We start from the raw sequence: 19015 nt of genomic DNA on the forward strand, positions 1-19015 counted from the left end.
TTGTTCTGAAATTTTAAATCGTCATAATTGGTTAAAAAGCTCAATGATATGTTCTTGAGCACATATTTCCTTGTAACACTCTATTCAATCCTATGCAGACAATTTCAGACCAAACCCTATTCTCAACTCTGGCAATTTAATCCCACCTTGCTTGTCAGCAAACGTATATATGAATTATAACAGGTTTTAAGACATTTAAGACATCACTACTGTTGCTTGTCAATTCGGCGAACATCAAATCCACAAATCTGTATCAACATCTCAGTAACACCTCAAGTTCACCTGTGCACCTTCCACCAAAATACACCCAACGGTGGTAACGAGAGCGATTACACCGTTTCTAAAAATTGGGATTTTATTGAAATAAGGTTCTGTATGGTGGATTGCGTATATGCCGAATTTTCTAGAAAACACTAACGGTTCGTTTAAAGTTATCGTACATGCTCTACTGTTTGACAGTAAGCAAAATAACATGGATGTTAGATTTTTGACAGCGCTGGGACAGTTTCCACCGGTAAAGTAGTCAAGTATCGGATCACCAGCGACATTCAGCCGGCATCTCCAACCATTTTTAAATCCGGCCAGCCAGGCTGTCTTTTCGGAAACATTCATCAAGATTTGTCCGCTGTTACTCATCGTGTAACTTAAATCCTCCGTAACGTTACATTGCTCCTCCTTCGCTAAACTTGTCGGTCTCAACTGTCAAGGTGCTCGACTCCCAGTCACGTAAAGTCCAAAAACACACGTCTTTTTCAATCTCCGACGCGGCATTATTTGTATAAATTGAGATAGTTTCAGTTGAGCTTTATTCAGAATAAATAAGTTTACAAAGAGAGGAGTGTTCTCACCTGTGGTAGACGGTGAACTGCAGGTGGTAACAGACGCATTCGCTGTCGGTACTGAGGGAAGAGCGCTGTGCGGCACGAGACGCGGGAGCCAGAGTCAAGAGAAAAGCATATATGTATACAACTTCCGATTGTAACTTTCAAAGTAAAGCTCTTATTGGTTAAGGCGCCACGAATATTGAAACGCTGCTTGTCAAATTGTCTGTCTTTTGACTAATTTGGAAGGTACTTTGCCTCTGAGTGTTGACAAATGTTGCATATAGAGGAAATTTTACCGTCAATGTCTGAAACTACTGTGCAGAAACCTTTCTGTAACTCGGCCCGCCGCGTAATTATGTTTTTATTTTGAAGGCAAAATTGCATAACTTCTGCCATAATTGCGTCTGGTTTTTTTTCCTTGACTTAGACTGAATTCACAGAGTTTCGTGGCTGTCAAATATATTCCTGGATAACCGGGATCCCACAGAAAAAAAGAAAAGAAAAGAAAAGTAATCAATCAATCAATTAATATATTCAATCAGGGTATGCAAACAGGGTATGGAAGCTGCCTCAAACGAGCCAAAAGTTGTCATCGTTACAAACCCTCCAGTAATCGCACATTGGGAACTCCATTTGGTTTAATGTACCTGCAGGGACTCAAGTGTTAATGCTGTTGTTGCTGAATTGAATTTACCTCTCTGGGTGGTAGTAGTGAGAATAAAACTTGTAATTGTCTCATGCATTATTTCTAATTTTGACCACTTCTAGCCAACTTTACGAGGAAAATGAAACTGTTGCTTGTTTCCCTGCATGGGACCCCCTGGAGCCCCTTCAAGGACCCCTGGAGATGTTGAGGAAGACTCCGGGCACACTGTAGATATGTGGTGGCGACATCTGCTGGTTAAAAACTGGTGTCGACAGTTCAAATCAGGAGTTAGATTCATTTTCACTTATCTTTGTTGTTAACACAGACACTAGAGAGAGACAGGAAAGGAGAGAGGCAAAGCCCTGGCCAGGCAGGTAAAGACAAGCGGAGTGGACAGAGGTACCAGTACATGAACAGAGTGGCCTTTTCTCTTTTTAAGTTAAGGTGTATCACTTAGTGGTTGTCAGTCCAGGTCTCAGAGAGTGAGAGAGACCTGTGTGCCGTATGTTATTTCATTGAGCTCATCCCTCTGATGTAATTGGTAAAAAACAATTTATCCCATGTGAAAGACCAGAGCTAGACAAATATAGACAGAATATATTGTTTCGAATTCCAGGAAATGCAAAATCCCAAATTTATGTCCCCACCAGCACCTCAATATTACCCCACTTCTCATCCACTGGACACACAACTTCCTCAGTGACAGACTCTCAGGGTCGGCATAGCAACGTCTCCAACCACCACCACCACCAACACCGGGGCCCCACAAGGCTGTGTCCTCAGCCCCTTGTTCTACACCTTGTACGCGAATGACTGACCCCCAAGAACAACTGTAAACATTTCCTGAAAAACTGAAAAGTCTTGTTTAGAAGCTGTTGAGGTGAAAAAGGTCTCTTGTTTTGCAAGTCACAAGTATGAGGACTTGTCTTACAAAGTCCTGAGTCAAGTCCCAAAATCCCAAGTCCCCTGAACTTTTTGTTTTGAGTCGTAAACAAGTAATTATGTATCTTCACCAAATTTGATATCATTTAAATATTCAAACAGAGTAACAGAAATAATGAAGACTTTTAAAATGTGGGTTTTAATTCATTGCTTTCAAATAAACTCCACAACAATTGGAAGCCAAATGATCAGCAGAGTTTTCACAGTGAACTTTGCGATCATTGGACGCATCATCTGTTGTCTGTCTGCTTGTATACACTGTCAAACACACCTTTCCAGGTCAAGTCCAGTGTAAAGTCGTTAAATTAAATGAATTAAGTCTGATTCAAGCTCAAGTCACATGACTCCACAACTCTGCATGCAGTACAGGAAGAATATTGGTGGGCAAGGACACCATTTCCGTTTGCTGTACTCAACATTAGGAAAGCAATATTTTGTGAGCTGTTATATCAAACTGATTATTATAATTGACAGCACTATACAACAGTTGCATAATGAACACTTCTACTTTACTACTACTACTACTACTACTACTACTTTTTTCTAAATTTTTTTTATTTATATAGCGCCAGATCACAACAAAAGCCATATAGAGCAGGTCTAGACCGCACTCTTTATAATATTATTTACAGAGACCCAACAGTTCCCACCGTGAGGGGAAAAACTTCCTTTTAACAGGCAGAAACCTTGAACAGAACCGGGCTCTCGGTGGCGGTCATCTATTAGTTTAAGGACAATAAATAAAAGTAAGAACAAAAAATACCATTATATTAAGATTAATCTAATTTAGCGAAATTATGGAGAATAAATCGATCCAGTATGTTTCAATATTTAAAAATGAGTGAAGGAAATTATTGCAAAACCTGTTATATAATAAATAATATTGAAAAAAATTAAATAAATAAGTAAAAGAATACTGTAAATACCGACGTTACATGACGAAATTACGTTAAGATTCTACGGTTGCTATGGAATCCACAGGCTATATAAAGCAGCGGAGCTCATCGTCGTCACCATTTCACTGTTGAACTTGGAGAGAGACGCATCAGGCAAAGACTTGAAAAGTGATTTGGAAACACAAACAAAAACAGAAGCAGAAAAACTCTTTAAGAACCAGGCAGCAACTCACTGTGGTTATTTTACACCTTTCATATGGAAAAGGTAAGAATATGAATCCTTTAAAATAATTTTAAAATTTAAAAGTAGCTTGTTAGCTAACATTAACGTTAGCTTGTTAGCTAACAAGCTAATGTTAGCTAACGCGCTAACATTAACGTTAGCTTGTTTGCTAGCTTCTTAGCTAACATTAGCTGATGAGTCGAAAGTTCAAATTTAATGAAAATAATTGTCAGATTTCAGTGTAAATAATTAAAATTACGCATAAAGAAAAGAGTAAAATCTTTCAAATCCTTTAAAAGTATTTACGAGTCATTTTATTAGATGCTGTATGTATCTTTTGAAGCTAGAAAATCGGAGTTCAGAATTTAGTACAGAAATGAACTATTTGCCAACTAAATAACTAGTTAGCTATAGTTATTTCACTTTCACTCGACCTTAAATAACTGAAAGTTGACAAGACGGAAATAATTATTGAAATGAATTAACTTAACAAGGGAACTGACTTTTGTAAACACCATTTGAAGCAAAAAAAAAGTAAGGAGTTGAGACTGTTAATAGACAGTATGTTATCATATATTTATAGAATATGTGCTTTGTAGTGGTGAGGACCAAAGGCAGAGTAGAGCCTTTAAATGCCTCAAAGTCCTGAGAGCATTTATGTACATAATCTCGACTAATCAAAGATCTGAATACATCATTTCCAGGTAAATGATATTCTATCTGGATTTCTGCAACAAATGCTCCAGATAATGTAGAGATCATTTGTATGGAGATCTGCTTTGTTTCAGAGTTTTAAAAGTTAAAAGGGGTCAATGTTAAGGGAAATACCTTTTTAATCTGTGTGGTCAAAATCATCGTTTGTAGAATGAATTGTTCATTTTAATGTGACAGCAGATATTGTCTTAATTTAAAGTAATCCAAAAAACGATACGGAAAAAATAACTTTTAGTTTTGAAGAAAGGGTTTAAAATGAAATGTAGGAAATCACTATCTGAGGAATCAGACTAGACAAAGTGAGGGAGTGTGGTACACCACTAAAGTAACATACAAATTCCAACGCCATGATATTAGTTACTGCTCTGTTCTATATTGTTGATGAGTTCAGTTTGACACCAAACATAGATTTGTCCACCTCTGCTGCATCAGTCTGAAAGAGATTTAACTGAACAAAGTTGACTTAATTCCTTATTGTTTTATTCCCCGCTCTCCATATCTCTAACAGGAAAAGGACAAGCGGGAGCGGGAGAGCAGCCCTGGAGCCCTCGAGGAGCCTGCAGGAAAAAAGTCCTGCTCCGAGAGGAGCTCCAGCCCCCAGCCTTCCTCCTCTGGCTCACAGGTGACCCCTGTGCAGCCAGAGAGGAGCTCCAGCCCCCACCTGTCCACCTCTGGTCCACCGGGTGGAGGACTGCAGGCCCTTGCCCAGCAGCAGGTGCGTAGTCCACCCCAAACACTCCTCTATCCCTATCTTAGTAGGCGTTTTGAGAGCACAGCATTTAACAGTAAAAGAAAATGTAAGTGATTTGTGAATGGTGTGCTGACCTCCATGATCTCCCTCAACCCAGGTGACCCCTGTGCAGCCAGAGAGGAGCCCCCAGCCGTCCTCTTCTGGGTCACAGCGGGCAGGACTGCAGTCCCTTGCCCAGCAGCGGGTGAGTAGTCCACCCCAAACACTGATACCAGACTTGTGAGTGGTCGTGGAGTTTCTGTCGGCCTCCACGGTCACCCTCAACCCAAATGTCTTGCCTCATTCTTCTGACCCGTTTGTTCCGATTTCTCCTCCGTCCATCTCTCTAACAGACTCGGGAACGGAGGCGGCGGTGGAGGCAGAGGCAGCAGGAGGCCAGACGCAGCCGACTGCGTGACGGGTACTTCGACGTCCAGGTCGTGTTCAGCGGACCCAGGCCCTCCGTCCGCATGCCCCGTTGGGTCCCACCCGCCACTGCCCAGGAGGTAATGGCCGAGGTTTTGGCGTGGTGGGACGACTCTCCACTCAGCCCGGAGATGTAAGTATGACCCCTCACAGGTAAAGGGGCCGGGCTGAGCAGGTAGAGTATAATTAGTGGCAATTCCACCGCCTCTCACACTTATTGTAAATAGTTCTTTCTTTTTTTTTTCCTACTGTCAAAAAAACAAACAAAAAAAACCAAAAAAAACCTTTAGTGATAAGATTATTATATTAAGCGATAAGTTAAGGTTATAGTTAAGTAGTATTAAGTTAAGGATATAGATAAGTGTTGATAAGACTTTAAATTCTTTTCTCTTTTCTTCTTTTAAAAACAAACAAAAAATGTGCGTAGTTGATAGTGTATTGATAAGTTTAGAGTGTATGTTAGTTATTTTTTTCTTTGATTTATTTTATTTAAATAAGTTTATTGTAAGATTATAAAAGAAGCAAAGGGCTTTAAGAGGGTCTCAAGGAAATGTTCCATTCAAATCCTTTTTTCCTTCTGTGTTTAGTTTTAATGAGTCAGAACAAGAGAAAGAAAATTTGAATCTGTTTTCATTATTTGGCTATTTTATTCATTCATATCTCAGTATATTAACTGACGAGCAGTTGAATTGAGCTGCTAGATTTGATCGACCAGTATTAGATTTGTTGTTAAATGTGTGTCTTAATATATCATGACATTGCAGTCACAGCAGGAAGCATATATTTGTCTGGAACATTTCCAAAGGGTTAGGGTTAGTGAGGGTGAGACCCTCTTAAAGTCCTTCACTTCTGTTGCTTTGTGGATATTCAAAGTTGATTAAAGAAATAATTAATATTTAAAATTGAACAAAAAATCCACAAAAGGATCCACTGTACATATATAATGGTCAGTCCTCTGACTCTCTTTTGGGTTAGGGTTATAACTAAATAGCGATAAGGTAAGGACATAGATAAGTAGAGCTGCAAAGTTTAGTCGATTAATCAATGAGTCGATCACCAGAAAATTGATTGGTAACTATTCATATTACTGATTCATTCAAATCTGATTATCTTTGAGTTTTTGACTGTTAGATGGAAAAAACAAAACATTTGAAGACGTCAGTTTGGACTCTGGAAAAATGTGAAGATCATTTTTCACTATTTTCTGGCATTTGATAGACCAAACGATTCATCGATTAATCAAGGAAATAATTGGCAGATTTATTGATGATGAAAATAATAAGTTGCAGCCCTTTTCAGATGAGTAATGATTAGTTTAGGCTGTAGATAAGTGATAAGTTTAGGATATAGATAAGTAGTGATAAGGCTTTCAAATCTTTTCTCATTTCTTTTTTAAAAACAAACAAAAAAAAATTGTGTCGTTGAAGTATTGATAAGTTTAGGATGTGTGTTAGGATTTAGATAAGTAACTTTTGTTTTTCTTTTAACCTTTATTTAAATAAGTACATTTTGAAATTGTAAAAGCAGTAAAGGGCTTTAAGAGGGTCTCAAGGAAATGTTCCATTCAAATCCTTTTCTAAATCTGTGTTCAGGTTATTATAATGACTCAAGAACAGGAGAAGAAATGTTCTTCTATATTCATTGTTTATAATGTCTAATTGATTTATTTACATCTCAGTCTGTGAACTGATGTGCAGTTAAAGCTAATTGTAATTTACGGACCAGTTTTAGATTGTTATTGTTTGTTATATTTGGATGGAACATTTCCAAAGGGTTAGGGTTAGGGAGGGTGAGACCCTCTTAAAGCCCTTTACTTCTTTTACGTTTGTGACTATTTGAAAGTTATTAAAAACATATTTTAAATTCTACAAATCTTTTAAAGGAGAGGATCCACTGTATATAAGTAATGGTTATTAAATGATTAATATTTAAAATTCGACCAGACATCCACAAAAGCATCCACTGTAAGGACATAGATAAGTAGAGCTGCAAAGTTTAGTCGATTAATCAATGAGTCAATCGCCAGAAAACGAATTGGCAACTATTTTTATATTTATGTAACATAAAAATATTATTATTATATATTTGATCAATCGTTCAAATAATTTTCAAAATAAAAAAGATTCCCTGGTTCCAGCTTCTGGAATGAGAGGATTTGCAGCTCTTCTCTGTTTCCTATCACTGTAAACTGAGTATGTTTGAGTTTCGGACTGTTAGATGGACAAAACGAGACATTTGAAGGCGTCACTTTTGAAAAATGTGGGCCATTTTTCACTGTTTTCTGGCATTTTATGGACCAAACGATTAATTGATTAATCAAGGAAATAATTGGCAGATTTATTGAGATGAAAACGATTTGTCAGTTGCAGCCCTTTAGATAAGTAATGATTAGTTTAAACAATAGTGATAAGTAATAACAGATAAGTGATAAGTTTAAGATATAGATAAGTAGTGATGAGGCTTTCAAATCTTTTCTCCTTTCCTATTTTAAAAAATGTGTGTGTTGCTGAAAGGTTAGGATGCATGTTAGGATTAAGATAAGTAACTTTTTTTTTTAAACTTTATTTAAATAAGTAAATTGTGAAATTCTGAATTCAGTAAAAGGCTTTAAGAGGGTCTTCGAGGAAATGTTCCATTCAAATCCTTTTTTCCTTCTGTGTTTAGGTTTTAATGAGTAAATAAGAAGAGAATAAAAATATTAATCTGTTATAATTATTTGGCTATTTTATTAATTCACATCTCAGTATATTAACTGATGAGCAGTTGAATTTACCTGCATTATATCTGATTTTATTGACCAGTTTTAGATTTCTTGTTAAATTAGTGTAGTGGAACATTTCCAAAGGGTTAGGGTTAGTGAGGGTGAGACCCTCTTAAAGCCCTTTACTTCTGTTGCTTTGTGGATATTCAAAGTTGATTTAAAGAAATAATATTTAAAATTGAACAAAAAATCCACAAATGGATCCACTGTACATATATAATGGTCAGTCCTCTTACTCTCTTTAGGGTTAGGGTTATAGCTAAGAAGTGATAAGTTAAGGACATAGATAAGTAGAGCTGCAAAGTTTAGTCGATTAATCAATGAGTCGATCACCAGAAAATTGATTGGTAACTATTCATATTACTGATTCATTCAAATCTGATTATCTTTGAGTTTTTGACTGTTAGATGGAAAAAACTAAACATTTGAAGACGTCAGTTTGGACTCTGGAAAAATGTGAAGATAATTTTTCACTGTTTTCTGGCATTTGATAGACCAAACGATGATTAATCGATTAATCAAGGAAATAATTGGCAGATTTTTTAATGATGAAAATAATTAGTTGCAGCCCTTTTCAGATGAGTAATGATTAGTTTAGGCCATATGTGTCAAACTCAAGGCCCGGGGGCCAAATGTGGCCCGCCACGTCATTTTATGTGGCCCGCGAGAGCTTAAAAGGTCTGAGTGTCTAAAAATAAATAGGTCAAAAGAGTGCTTTGACCAAAAACTACATTTCCCACAATGCCTGTCGACTATGATACCCGCGAAGTGACGGCTCACCGCCAATGGGTGGTGGGTAATGGGTATTTATTATGTTATTTTTCTTCATTCACTTGGATAGTTTGATCCATGATTGATGGAGTTATGTGGGTTTCATAAGCTGACAAATTAAAAGGATTTATGTTATAACAGAGCAACAAACAAACCTATTTTTTCTATGCAACTGCAATGTTTGTGTCTTGAATAAGTAATAAATTCAGAGTTATTTAACATTAAGGAGTAGTTACATTTATTTTACATTACATTTAGTTACATTTATAAGTTACATCTGGCCCTTTGAGGACAGTCATTACGCTGATGTGGCCCTCGGTGAAAATGAGTTCGACACCCCTGGTTTAGGCTGTAGATAAGTGATAAGTTTAGGATATAGATAAGTAGTGATAAGGCTTTCAAATCTTTTCTCATTTCTTTTTTAAAAACAAACAAAAAAGATTTGTGTCGTTGAAGTATTGATAAGTTTAGGATGTGTGTTAGGATTTAGATAAGTAACTTTTGTTTTTCTTTTAACCTTTATTTAAATAAGTACATTTTGAAATTGTAAAAGCAGTAAAGGGCTTTAAGAGGGTCTCAAGGAAATGTTCCATTCAAATCCTTTTCTAAATCTGTGTTCAGGTTATTATAATGACTCAAGAACAGGAGAAGAAATGTTCTTCTATATTCATTGTTTATAATGTCTAATTGATTTATTTACATCTCAGTCTGTGAACTGATGTGCAGTTAAAGCTAATTGTAATTTACGGACCAGTTTTAGATTGTTATTGTTTGTTATATTTGGATGGAACATTTCCAAAGGGTTAGGGTTAGGGAGGGTGAGACCCTCTTAAAGCCCTTTACTTCTTTTACGTTTGTGACTATTTGAAAGTTATTAAAAACACATTTTAAATTCTACAAATCTTTTAAAGGAGAGGATCCACTGTATATAAGTAATGGTTATTAAATGATTAATATTTAAAATTCGACCAGACATCCACAAAAGCATCCACTGTAAGGACATAGATAAGTAGAGCTGCAAAGTTTAGTCAATTAATCAATGAGTCAATCGCCAGAAAACGAATTGGCAGCTATTTTTATATTAATGTGATATAAAAATATTATTATTATATATTTTATCAATCGTTCAAATAATTTTCAAAATAAAAAGCATTCCCTGGTTCCAGCTTCTGGAATGAGAGGATTTGCAGCTCTTCTCTGTTTCCTGTCACTGTAAACTGAGTATGTTTGAGTTTCGGACTGTTAGATGGACAAAACGAGACATTTGAAGGTGTCACTTTTGAAAAATGTGGCGGCCATTTTTCACTGTTTTCTGGCATTTTATGGACCAAACGATTAATCGATTAATCAAGGAAATAATTGGCAGATTTATTGAGATGAAAATGATTTGTTAGTTGCAGCCCTTTAGATAAGTAATGATTAGTTTAAACAATAGTGATAACTGATAATAGATGTGATAAGTGTAAGATATAGATAAGTATTGATCACAATCAGAAATACTTTATTGATCCCTGGGGGGAAATTGTACAAATAGACAGAGGTCCACCTGCCGTGACCCGGATTCGAACCGGGGTTGCTGCGGCCACAACGCAGAGTACTAACCACTATACGATCACGGCTGGCCATAGTCACGCTTGATAAGGCTTTCAAATCTTATGTCATTTCTTTTTTTAAAAACAAACAAAATAAAATTGTCTGTTGTTGAAGTATTGATAAGTTTAGGATGTATGTTAGGATTTAGATAAGTAACAGTTTCTTTTTCAAACTTTATTTGAATAAGTAAATTGTGAAATTATAAATAGTAAAGGGCTTTAAGAGGGTCTCGAGGAAATGTTCCATTCACATCCTTTTTTCCTTCTGTGTTTAGTTTTAATGAGTCAAGAACAAGAGAAAGAAAATATTAATCTGTTATCATTATTTGGCTATTTTACTAATTAACATCTTAGTATATTAACTGAGCAGTTGAATTGAGCTGCAAGATTTGATCGACCAGTATTAGATTTCCTGTTAAATGAATGTCTTTATTATATCATTTCAATGCAGTCTGAACAGCAGGAAGCATGTATTTGTCTGGAACATTTCCAAAGGGTTAGGGTTAGTGAGGGTGAGACCCTCTTAAAGCCCTTTACTTCTGTTGCTTTGTGGATATTCAAAGTTGATTTAAAGAAATAATTCATATTTAAAATTGAACAGAATATCCACACAAGGATCCACTGTACATAAGAAATAGTTAGTCCTCTGACTCTCTTTTGGGTTAGGGTTATAGTTAAGTAGCAATAAGTTAAGGACATAGATAAGTAGAGCTGCAAAGTTTAGTCGATTAATCAATGAGTTGATCACCAGAAAATTAATTGGCAACTATTCATATTACTAATTCATTCAAATCTGTATATCTTTGAGTTTTGGACTTTTTGAAAAATGTGAAGACCATTTTTCACTGTTTTCTGGCATTTTATAGACCAAACGATGATTAATCGATTAATCAAGGAAATAATTGGCAGATTTATTGATGATGAAAATGATTAGGTAGTTGCAGCCCTTTGGATAAGTAAAGATTAGTTTAGGATATAGTGTTAAGCGATAACAGATGTGATTGTACTTACTAAAGTAATTATAAGGCTTTTCTTCTTTTAACAACTGCTTTAAAACTAGAGCGCAGATGACGTATTGATATGTGTAGTATATATGTTTGGATTTAGATAAATGAAGATAGGTCGATATTTAAATAAGTAAATTGTATAAGAAGGAAAGGGCTTTAAGAGGGTCTCAAGGAAATGTTCCATTCAAATCCTTTTCTAAATCTGTGTTCAGGTTATTATAATGACTCAAGAACAGGAGAAGAAATGTTCTTCTATACTCATTATTTATAATGTCTAATAGATTTATTTACATCTCAGTCTGTGAACTGATGTGCAGTTAAAGCTAATTGTAATTTATGGACCAGTTTTAGATTGTTATTGCTTGTTATATTTGGATGGAACATTTCCAAAGGGTTAGGGTTAGGGAGGGTGAGACCCTCTTAAAGCCCTTTACTTCTTTTACGTTTGTGACTATTTAAAATCTACTAATATCTACTAAAAGAAAGGATCCACTGTACATAAGTAATGGTTAGTCTTCCAACTCTCTTTTGGGTCAAAATCTTAAAGTGCACTAAATGCGTATTAATCTGAAGCTGAAAATAATCCCCACAAATGCTCCATTCACTGTTGTTTGAGTGATGTTTGTTCAAAACTACAGAGCACAGCTGTTTCAGGAGATCACTGAGCCCGTTTTTCAAAATAAAACTACATATTTGTGACTCATTTATAAAGATGTATTCTTCAGTAGGAACCAATGGGTTTGGGTTTGAGTGCCATATACAGAGCAGAGAAGTCAGACAGTACTGAGAGACGCACTAATGCATTGTTGGTTTGGGTCTTTTCATCAGATTTGTTTACAATAAGACAAATACATAATATCAGCAGGCTCATCCTTTAAAATATACAACAAAGAGTTTAAATGAAGGAAAGGGCTTCAAGAGGGTCTTTTGGCCATGTTCCTTTCAAATCCTGTTTAATTAGGATTAATGTCATTATCAATGTCTAATTGATTTGTTCCAACTCAGTATATTATATGTATAAATGTTGTATAACAACAGCAAACATATATTTGGATGGAACATTGTCAAAGGGTTCGTGTTAGGGAGGGTGAGACCCTCCTCAAGCTCTTTCCTTCTGTCACTGAGGCCCTGTTTAGACCTGCGTCCTGGGTGATCCGATCACAAGTGGACAGCTCCAAGTACGTCTGTGCACACCTGGCATTAACATGCGTCTCCAGTGACCACTTGTGATCGGATCTCACTTCCGTTGTTGTTTTAACTTGAATTTGATGAATTTACTGTTTGTCAGACCACAAAACAAGCGGCCCAGACCACTTCCGAATGTGGTCTGAGCGATCTGATCTCAATGTGTCCTTGTTGCATTTACACCTGGTATTAGAGCTGTCCACTTGCGATCGGATCACCCAGGACGCATGTTTAATACCAGGTCTGAACAGGGCCTGAGTCATTAGAAGGAGTTCACCAGCAGAGCACACAGTTCAGATGCTTTAGTGGTTTAAACAGGTCAGTAATGGGAGCTGCTGGGGACGTCTCCACTCCACCACACCCTTCAACAAAAAGATTGATTTAAAACATCTTCCAGAAACAAAAAAAAAAACACCATTATGTAAACAGGGGAAGTCATGAGCCTCCAAATCTTTATTTTCCTTCTTTTCATTCTTTCAAAAATAAAACAAATACAATGTTGACACTATAACAGAAGAAAAGGACTTCAGGAGGGTCTACTGGCAATATTTCAGTCCAACTGGTTTTCCTACACTGCCTAAGTTAATCAATAAGTTCCCATTCTGCACCACATTGGATTTGTATGTGATGCAATGACTCATTTCAGCCACTAGAGGTCAGCAGTGCACAGGTCTAAAGTGTTGGTCTGATCTCAATGTATTCATGTCACAGTCTGCACTCAGCTTGTCAAAGTCTGAGCCAATCTTTCATTTCTAGCTGTTTTTAGTAGTGAATGTCATCTGGATACTGAGCCATAGAACAGAATAAGAGGCTGAACAAGAAGCTCCAAGCATCGTCAGTCCCAGTCATTGTCACTGGTCACCAGTGGGAATGCTCATTAGGATAGAAAGGTGCATTTAAGGAATCATTCATAGACAGTAGTTCAGACAATGTAAACAAACCAAACAGGAAGCCAGTCATCACAACATTGCTCCATAGTTCCACCAGTGATCAGAGACTCCACAGGGTTCCTGTTATGGAGCTTGTATGACCACTTCAAAAAACTGTGCACTCCTGATCTCTTGTGGCTGAAACTTGTAGAACACACTTTGATTGAGCTGCTTTGCTCCCAGCTATTTCATACTGGTTCATAAGTATCAGATATGAACAGCTGGATCAAATAAACGTTGAGGTCCACACCTGTTAACATTTATTGTGAACAACAGGAAGCTTATATTTGGATGGAACATTTCCAAAGGGTTAGGGTTGGGGGGGGTGAGACCCTCTTGAAGCCTTTTACTTCTGTTACTGAGTAGAGAGGATGTTCAAAATGAATGCAGAATAAAGAGCAATGATATGAGCATTTGCAGCACGTGTCAGTGGTATTAGTGACATTACTAACATTAATAACAACTAATAGCTGGACTAGTAGTTGCACTAAGCACAATTACCAGTATAAATGAGATCTCCTGTCTTGGTAAATGTAATCTTCCATTATGATATAAAATATCCAGATGGGAATGCTGGCTTTTGGATAATCCTGTAAATGAATGAACTGACAGTAGTTTAATTATTTTAATGCTGGAGTCTGTCTCTCCGTGTATATGTTCATATTGCCTGATCATAGTACCAACTCATTTAACGTGACTGAGTCCTTTTGAGCAGGAAAAATACATTCAAGTCAAATAATACAGTGAAAGAAGGAAAAGTCTTTTAGAAATGTTCCATTCAAATCCTTCTTTTTCTGTCAGAAGCTAGAGGGCAGCGTTAGATGGCTTGTTAAATGAGTGTCTTTTCATATCATTCCATTATATTCTGCACAAAAAGGTCAGGGAGGGTTAGACCCTCCTCATGACCTTTCTGTTACTGAGTCATGAGGACGAGTTCACCAGCGCAGAGCGGACAGTTTAGATGGTTTAGTGGTTTAAACAGGCCCTCTACATGGCCAAAATGATGTGGACCCTCACTCTAGTTTGTGGGTTCAGTCACCTCAGTCACACACACTGCTGATCAGCGATGTAGCCATCTAATATATGTGCTTGCATGGTAGTAACACAAGTGGCAGCTTTCTTTGCAGTAATAGTAGCAGGAGTAGCTGTAACATGTCAGTGTTAGTAGCAGTGGTAATAACAATAGAAGCCATGAAGGCAGCAGTAGAAGCTGGAGGCCTTGTTATAATGGATCATAACAGAGGGAAAGCACTTTAGGAGGCTCTGCTGGTTAAACTCCAGTCCAGCTGCTTTTCCCCGTTGCTGCATATATTAACTTAATGACTGGAAAATGTGGAAAAACATTTTGGAATGTTGTCATTTTTCAGTGTTTCATCAAATGTGAACTGTTCTTCTTCTCTTTCTTCTCAACAAGGAGGAGTGAACAAAACATTGAGGAAGCTCTTCATGTTTGGCCGGTGCTGATCGTCACAATGACACTCAGCTGACACTACTTAACGTGAACTCTGTGAATAACTTGATGACAGGCCAAAATGAAACAAGCTGCAGTTGCATTTGTATCCTCACAATAATTGAAACTTATCTGATGAATAGTTTTGAACCAGGACCTCCAGTATTTGGATCAATGAAAAATAAGGTGTGCCAAATGTACTATATGAACTATATGACATATAATTAACAGAATATCTTTATAAAGTAATGCAGAAAGTATCAAGAGTAGTGATGCGAGCGGTCGCAGCGGTGAGATCAGCAGCAGTTGTGTCAGTAGTATCGGTGACATTTCAGCTGTAGCAGTAAAGTTAAAGAATCAAATACTTTAAACTTCATTGTCCACCGACGTGGAACATTGTCTTCGGCTCATCTAGCACTTCATTAAAACATCCAAACACAGCACGTAACAACACAGGCAGCGTGAGTGTTCCCTCCTCTGCTCGGTTCGCTCGCTCTCTCTTTTCTCGTCCCCTTTCAGGAAGAAGCCGAGCAGAGTGGAGGTCGTCGTGAGAGGAGCTTCACCTGGGCTGCTGGGCTGACATGGGTGCAGAAATGGAAAGGGGGCGTTTTACCACTCCGAGTCTTGTGTAAATATGGAAATCTTTGGTTTACGAACCTTGAAAGTGCTTGAGAAGTGCTTGAATTTTCCTTTTACAAAGCTGTACGAGCCCTGTTTAAAGCTGGCCTGCTCAGTCCCTCTGTCTCTCTCTCAGCTCCTGCATGGTCCCCTTTCTTTGTTTTTGTTTGTTTGCTTTGTTAGTTGTCAGCATTCAACATCCTTCATCACTGAGGTTTCTGTAACTCCGTCAGCTGGGCCTCAGAAGCTACCTGCCCGGAGACATCTGCACCCAAAGCCTTCATTTCTCCCCCAAGCCCCCTCTTCTGTCTCCTGTTCAACAGTTCCCAGCACTGCACCTCTCTCCATTCACAGTAGAAGTCCTAGTTACAGTAGTAATGTAGCTGAAGCTGTTGGAGCAACAGGTGCAAGTGTTGACAAGCTGCTCTTTAAATGGAATCAAACAGAGAAATAATGTAATTCACAAGTCTTCATTATTTTGCCTTTTAATCACCTTAAATAATAAAATGTATTGAAGAAACTTCAAATCCTTCTGCATCTTTGTGTTGTTGCATATATATTTACTTCTAGTGATATACTGTACTGTAAATACACACAAATGGATGACAACTTAATCACTTCTTGGTTTCCTATAATGTCCGAGAAAAGAACGGGAAATTCTGAGAAAAGTACTTTGAAAAGATTTTGTAATTTGGTCTTAATTGTAGGTGAAATGCAGACGTGTGTGTGTTTGTAAAGACAACAGAGAGGGATTATACATTATGCATTGCCAACTCTTTACATAATATTAACGCATTTTTACATTTGATTTCTTCTTAAAAGATTTAAATAAAGGTTTCAAATCTTTTCCAGAAACTTTTGCATGCATATACTGTAGATTTAGCTCAAATTAAATAAATGAATAATGATGCCAATAATTGATAAATCAATACAAGCAGATTTATAGCAATAAAATGAATCAACAGTGAGGTAAAGGGAAAATAGTGGAACAGATCCATTTAGACCAAGGTATGTTTTAACCGTTTGTTACAGAAACAGGTCACAAGTTCTACATAGAGATATAAAGTAATGGTAATAATATTCATTTATGATGCCCTTTAGCCTTTAATAATTGATTATAATTGAATAATAATTCATTATTATGCAGCTGAGTGACCATAACGCATCATGACTGTTCTGAAAATGAAAGCACTTTAGTAAGTCTTCCTCGGGATGTGCTGCGGACAGTAAAGTCTGCTCTTAATAATCAGGAACAACAACGGCACAGAACCGACTGCAGGCACGCCAAAGGTAGTTACAAGAAATGACCAGCAGGTGTCGCACTGCGTGAACCTCCTCACCTAAAGGTCTGTACACTCAATGTAATTCTGCAGATTCATCTTATCTGATACGGTCTTGTCAAAAAGAACCTCATAGTTGTCATGTCTACTCAAGCAGACTGACTACATTTGTACTTTGCCACATTGCTGAGTAAGAAATAAAGCATTGGACCCTTACAGCCCATATATTTTCGTTTAACACAATTATGTACACTATATTGCCAAAAGTATTGGCTCACCTGCCTTGACTGGCATATGAACTTAAGTGACATCCCATTCTTAATCCATAGGGTTTAATATGACGTCGGTCCACCCTTTGCAGCTATAACAGCTTCAACTCTTCTGGGAAGGCTTTCCACAAGGTTTAGGAGTGTTTATGGGAATTTTTGACCATTCTTCCAGAAGCGCATTAGTGAGGTCACACACTGATGTTGGACGAGAAGGCCTGGCTCTCAGTCTCCGCTCTAATTCATCCCAAAGGTGATCTATCGGGTTGAGGTCAGGACTCTGTTCAGGCCAGTCAAGTTCATCCACACCAAACTCTCTCGTCCATGTCTTTATGGACCTTGCTTTGTGCACTGGTGCACAGTCATGTTGGAACAGGAAGGGGCCATCCCCAAACTGTTCCCACAAAGTTGGGAGCATGGAGTTGTCCAAAATCTCTTGGTATGCTGAAGCATTCAGAGTTCCTTTCACTGGAACTAAGGGGCCAAGCCCAGCTCCTGAAAAACAACCCCACACCATAATCCCGCCTCCACCAAACTTTACACTTGGCACAATGCAGTCAGACAAGTACCGTTCTCCTGGCAACCGCCAAACCCAGACTCGTCCATCAGATCGCCAGATGGTGAAGCGCGATTCGTCACTCCAGAGAAGGCGTCTCCGCTGCTCTAGAGTCCAGTGGCGGCGTGCTTTACACCACTGCATCCGACGCTTTGCATTGCACTTGGTGATGTATGGCTTGGATGCAGCTGCTCGGCCATGGAAACCCATTCCATGAAGCTCTCTACGCACTGTTCTTGAGCTAATCTGAAGGCCACATGAAGTTTGGAGGTCTGTAGCGATTGACTCTGCAGAATGTTGGTGACCTCTGCGCACTATGCGCCTCAGCATCCGCTGACCCCATTTCCGTCATTTCCGTCATTTTACGCGGCCTACCACTCCGTGGCTGAGTTGCTGTCGTTCCCAATCGCTTCCACTTTCTTATAATACCACTGACAGTTGACTGTGGAATATTTAGGAGCGAGGAGATTTCACGACTGGACTTGTTGCACAGGTGGCATCCTATCACAGTACCACACTGGAATTCACTGAGCTACTGAGAGCGACCCATTCTTTCACAAATGTTTGTAGAAACAGTCTGCATGCCTTGGTGCATGATTTTATACACCTGTGGCCATGGAAGTGATTGGAACACCTGATTTCAATTATTTGGATGGGTGAGTGAATACTTTTGGCAATATAGTGTATGTAGCTGCTATCCATCCATACCTGACCTGTTGTGATTTTGAAATTCAGAAAAGAAATAATATCTAGGTATGTGTGTAAAATAAAATGGAGTATCTGTATGTTTGACACCCATATTCAAACAGTATTTTAATTCATTCAAAAGTGAACATCAACACGAAAACACTGAGCATCAAACAGGTTTTTCAAATAAAGACCTGTAAATGGAAAACCTGTTGAAAATGACTGAGGCCAGACCAAACAGACCAAAGAGTGAGCCCATGTAAACACTCACACTGCATCATGCACGCTCGTCTGGAGCCTGACAAGTGGTGAGGGGACATCAACAAGACCAAACACATATACATCATTTAGTACAGCACAAGAGTTCTTTCAGGAGTGTTACATGTGCAGCCAGTGCCGTGGCAGCCCCCTCGAGGCACAGAGAGACACCACCTGAGATCTAGTTCAACACAGAACACTGAACTTGAACACATACAACGTACTAAACTGAGCTGCTGTCCTCTTCAGGGCAG

General features: G+C 38.0%; 1 non-coding gene across 1 annotated transcript; it reads right to left on the reverse strand.

Annotated features, from left to right (window-relative positions):
* Positions 1–10480: 10480 nt before the first annotated feature.
* Positions 10481–10552, reverse strand: trnah-gug (transfer RNA histidin (anticodon GUG)). Its single transcript has one exon. It is a non-coding gene; the product is annotated as a tRNA-His (tRNA).
* Positions 10553–19015: the final 8463 nt, after the last annotated feature.

The sequence above is a fragment of the Enoplosus armatus genome (assembly GCF_043641665.1).
Source record: "Enoplosus armatus isolate fEnoArm2 chromosome 20 unlocalized genomic scaffold, fEnoArm2.hap1 SUPER_20_unloc_1, whole genome shotgun sequence".
In the NCBI taxonomy this organism is placed as follows: Eukaryota; Metazoa; Chordata; class Actinopteri; order Centrarchiformes; family Enoplosidae; genus Enoplosus; species Enoplosus armatus.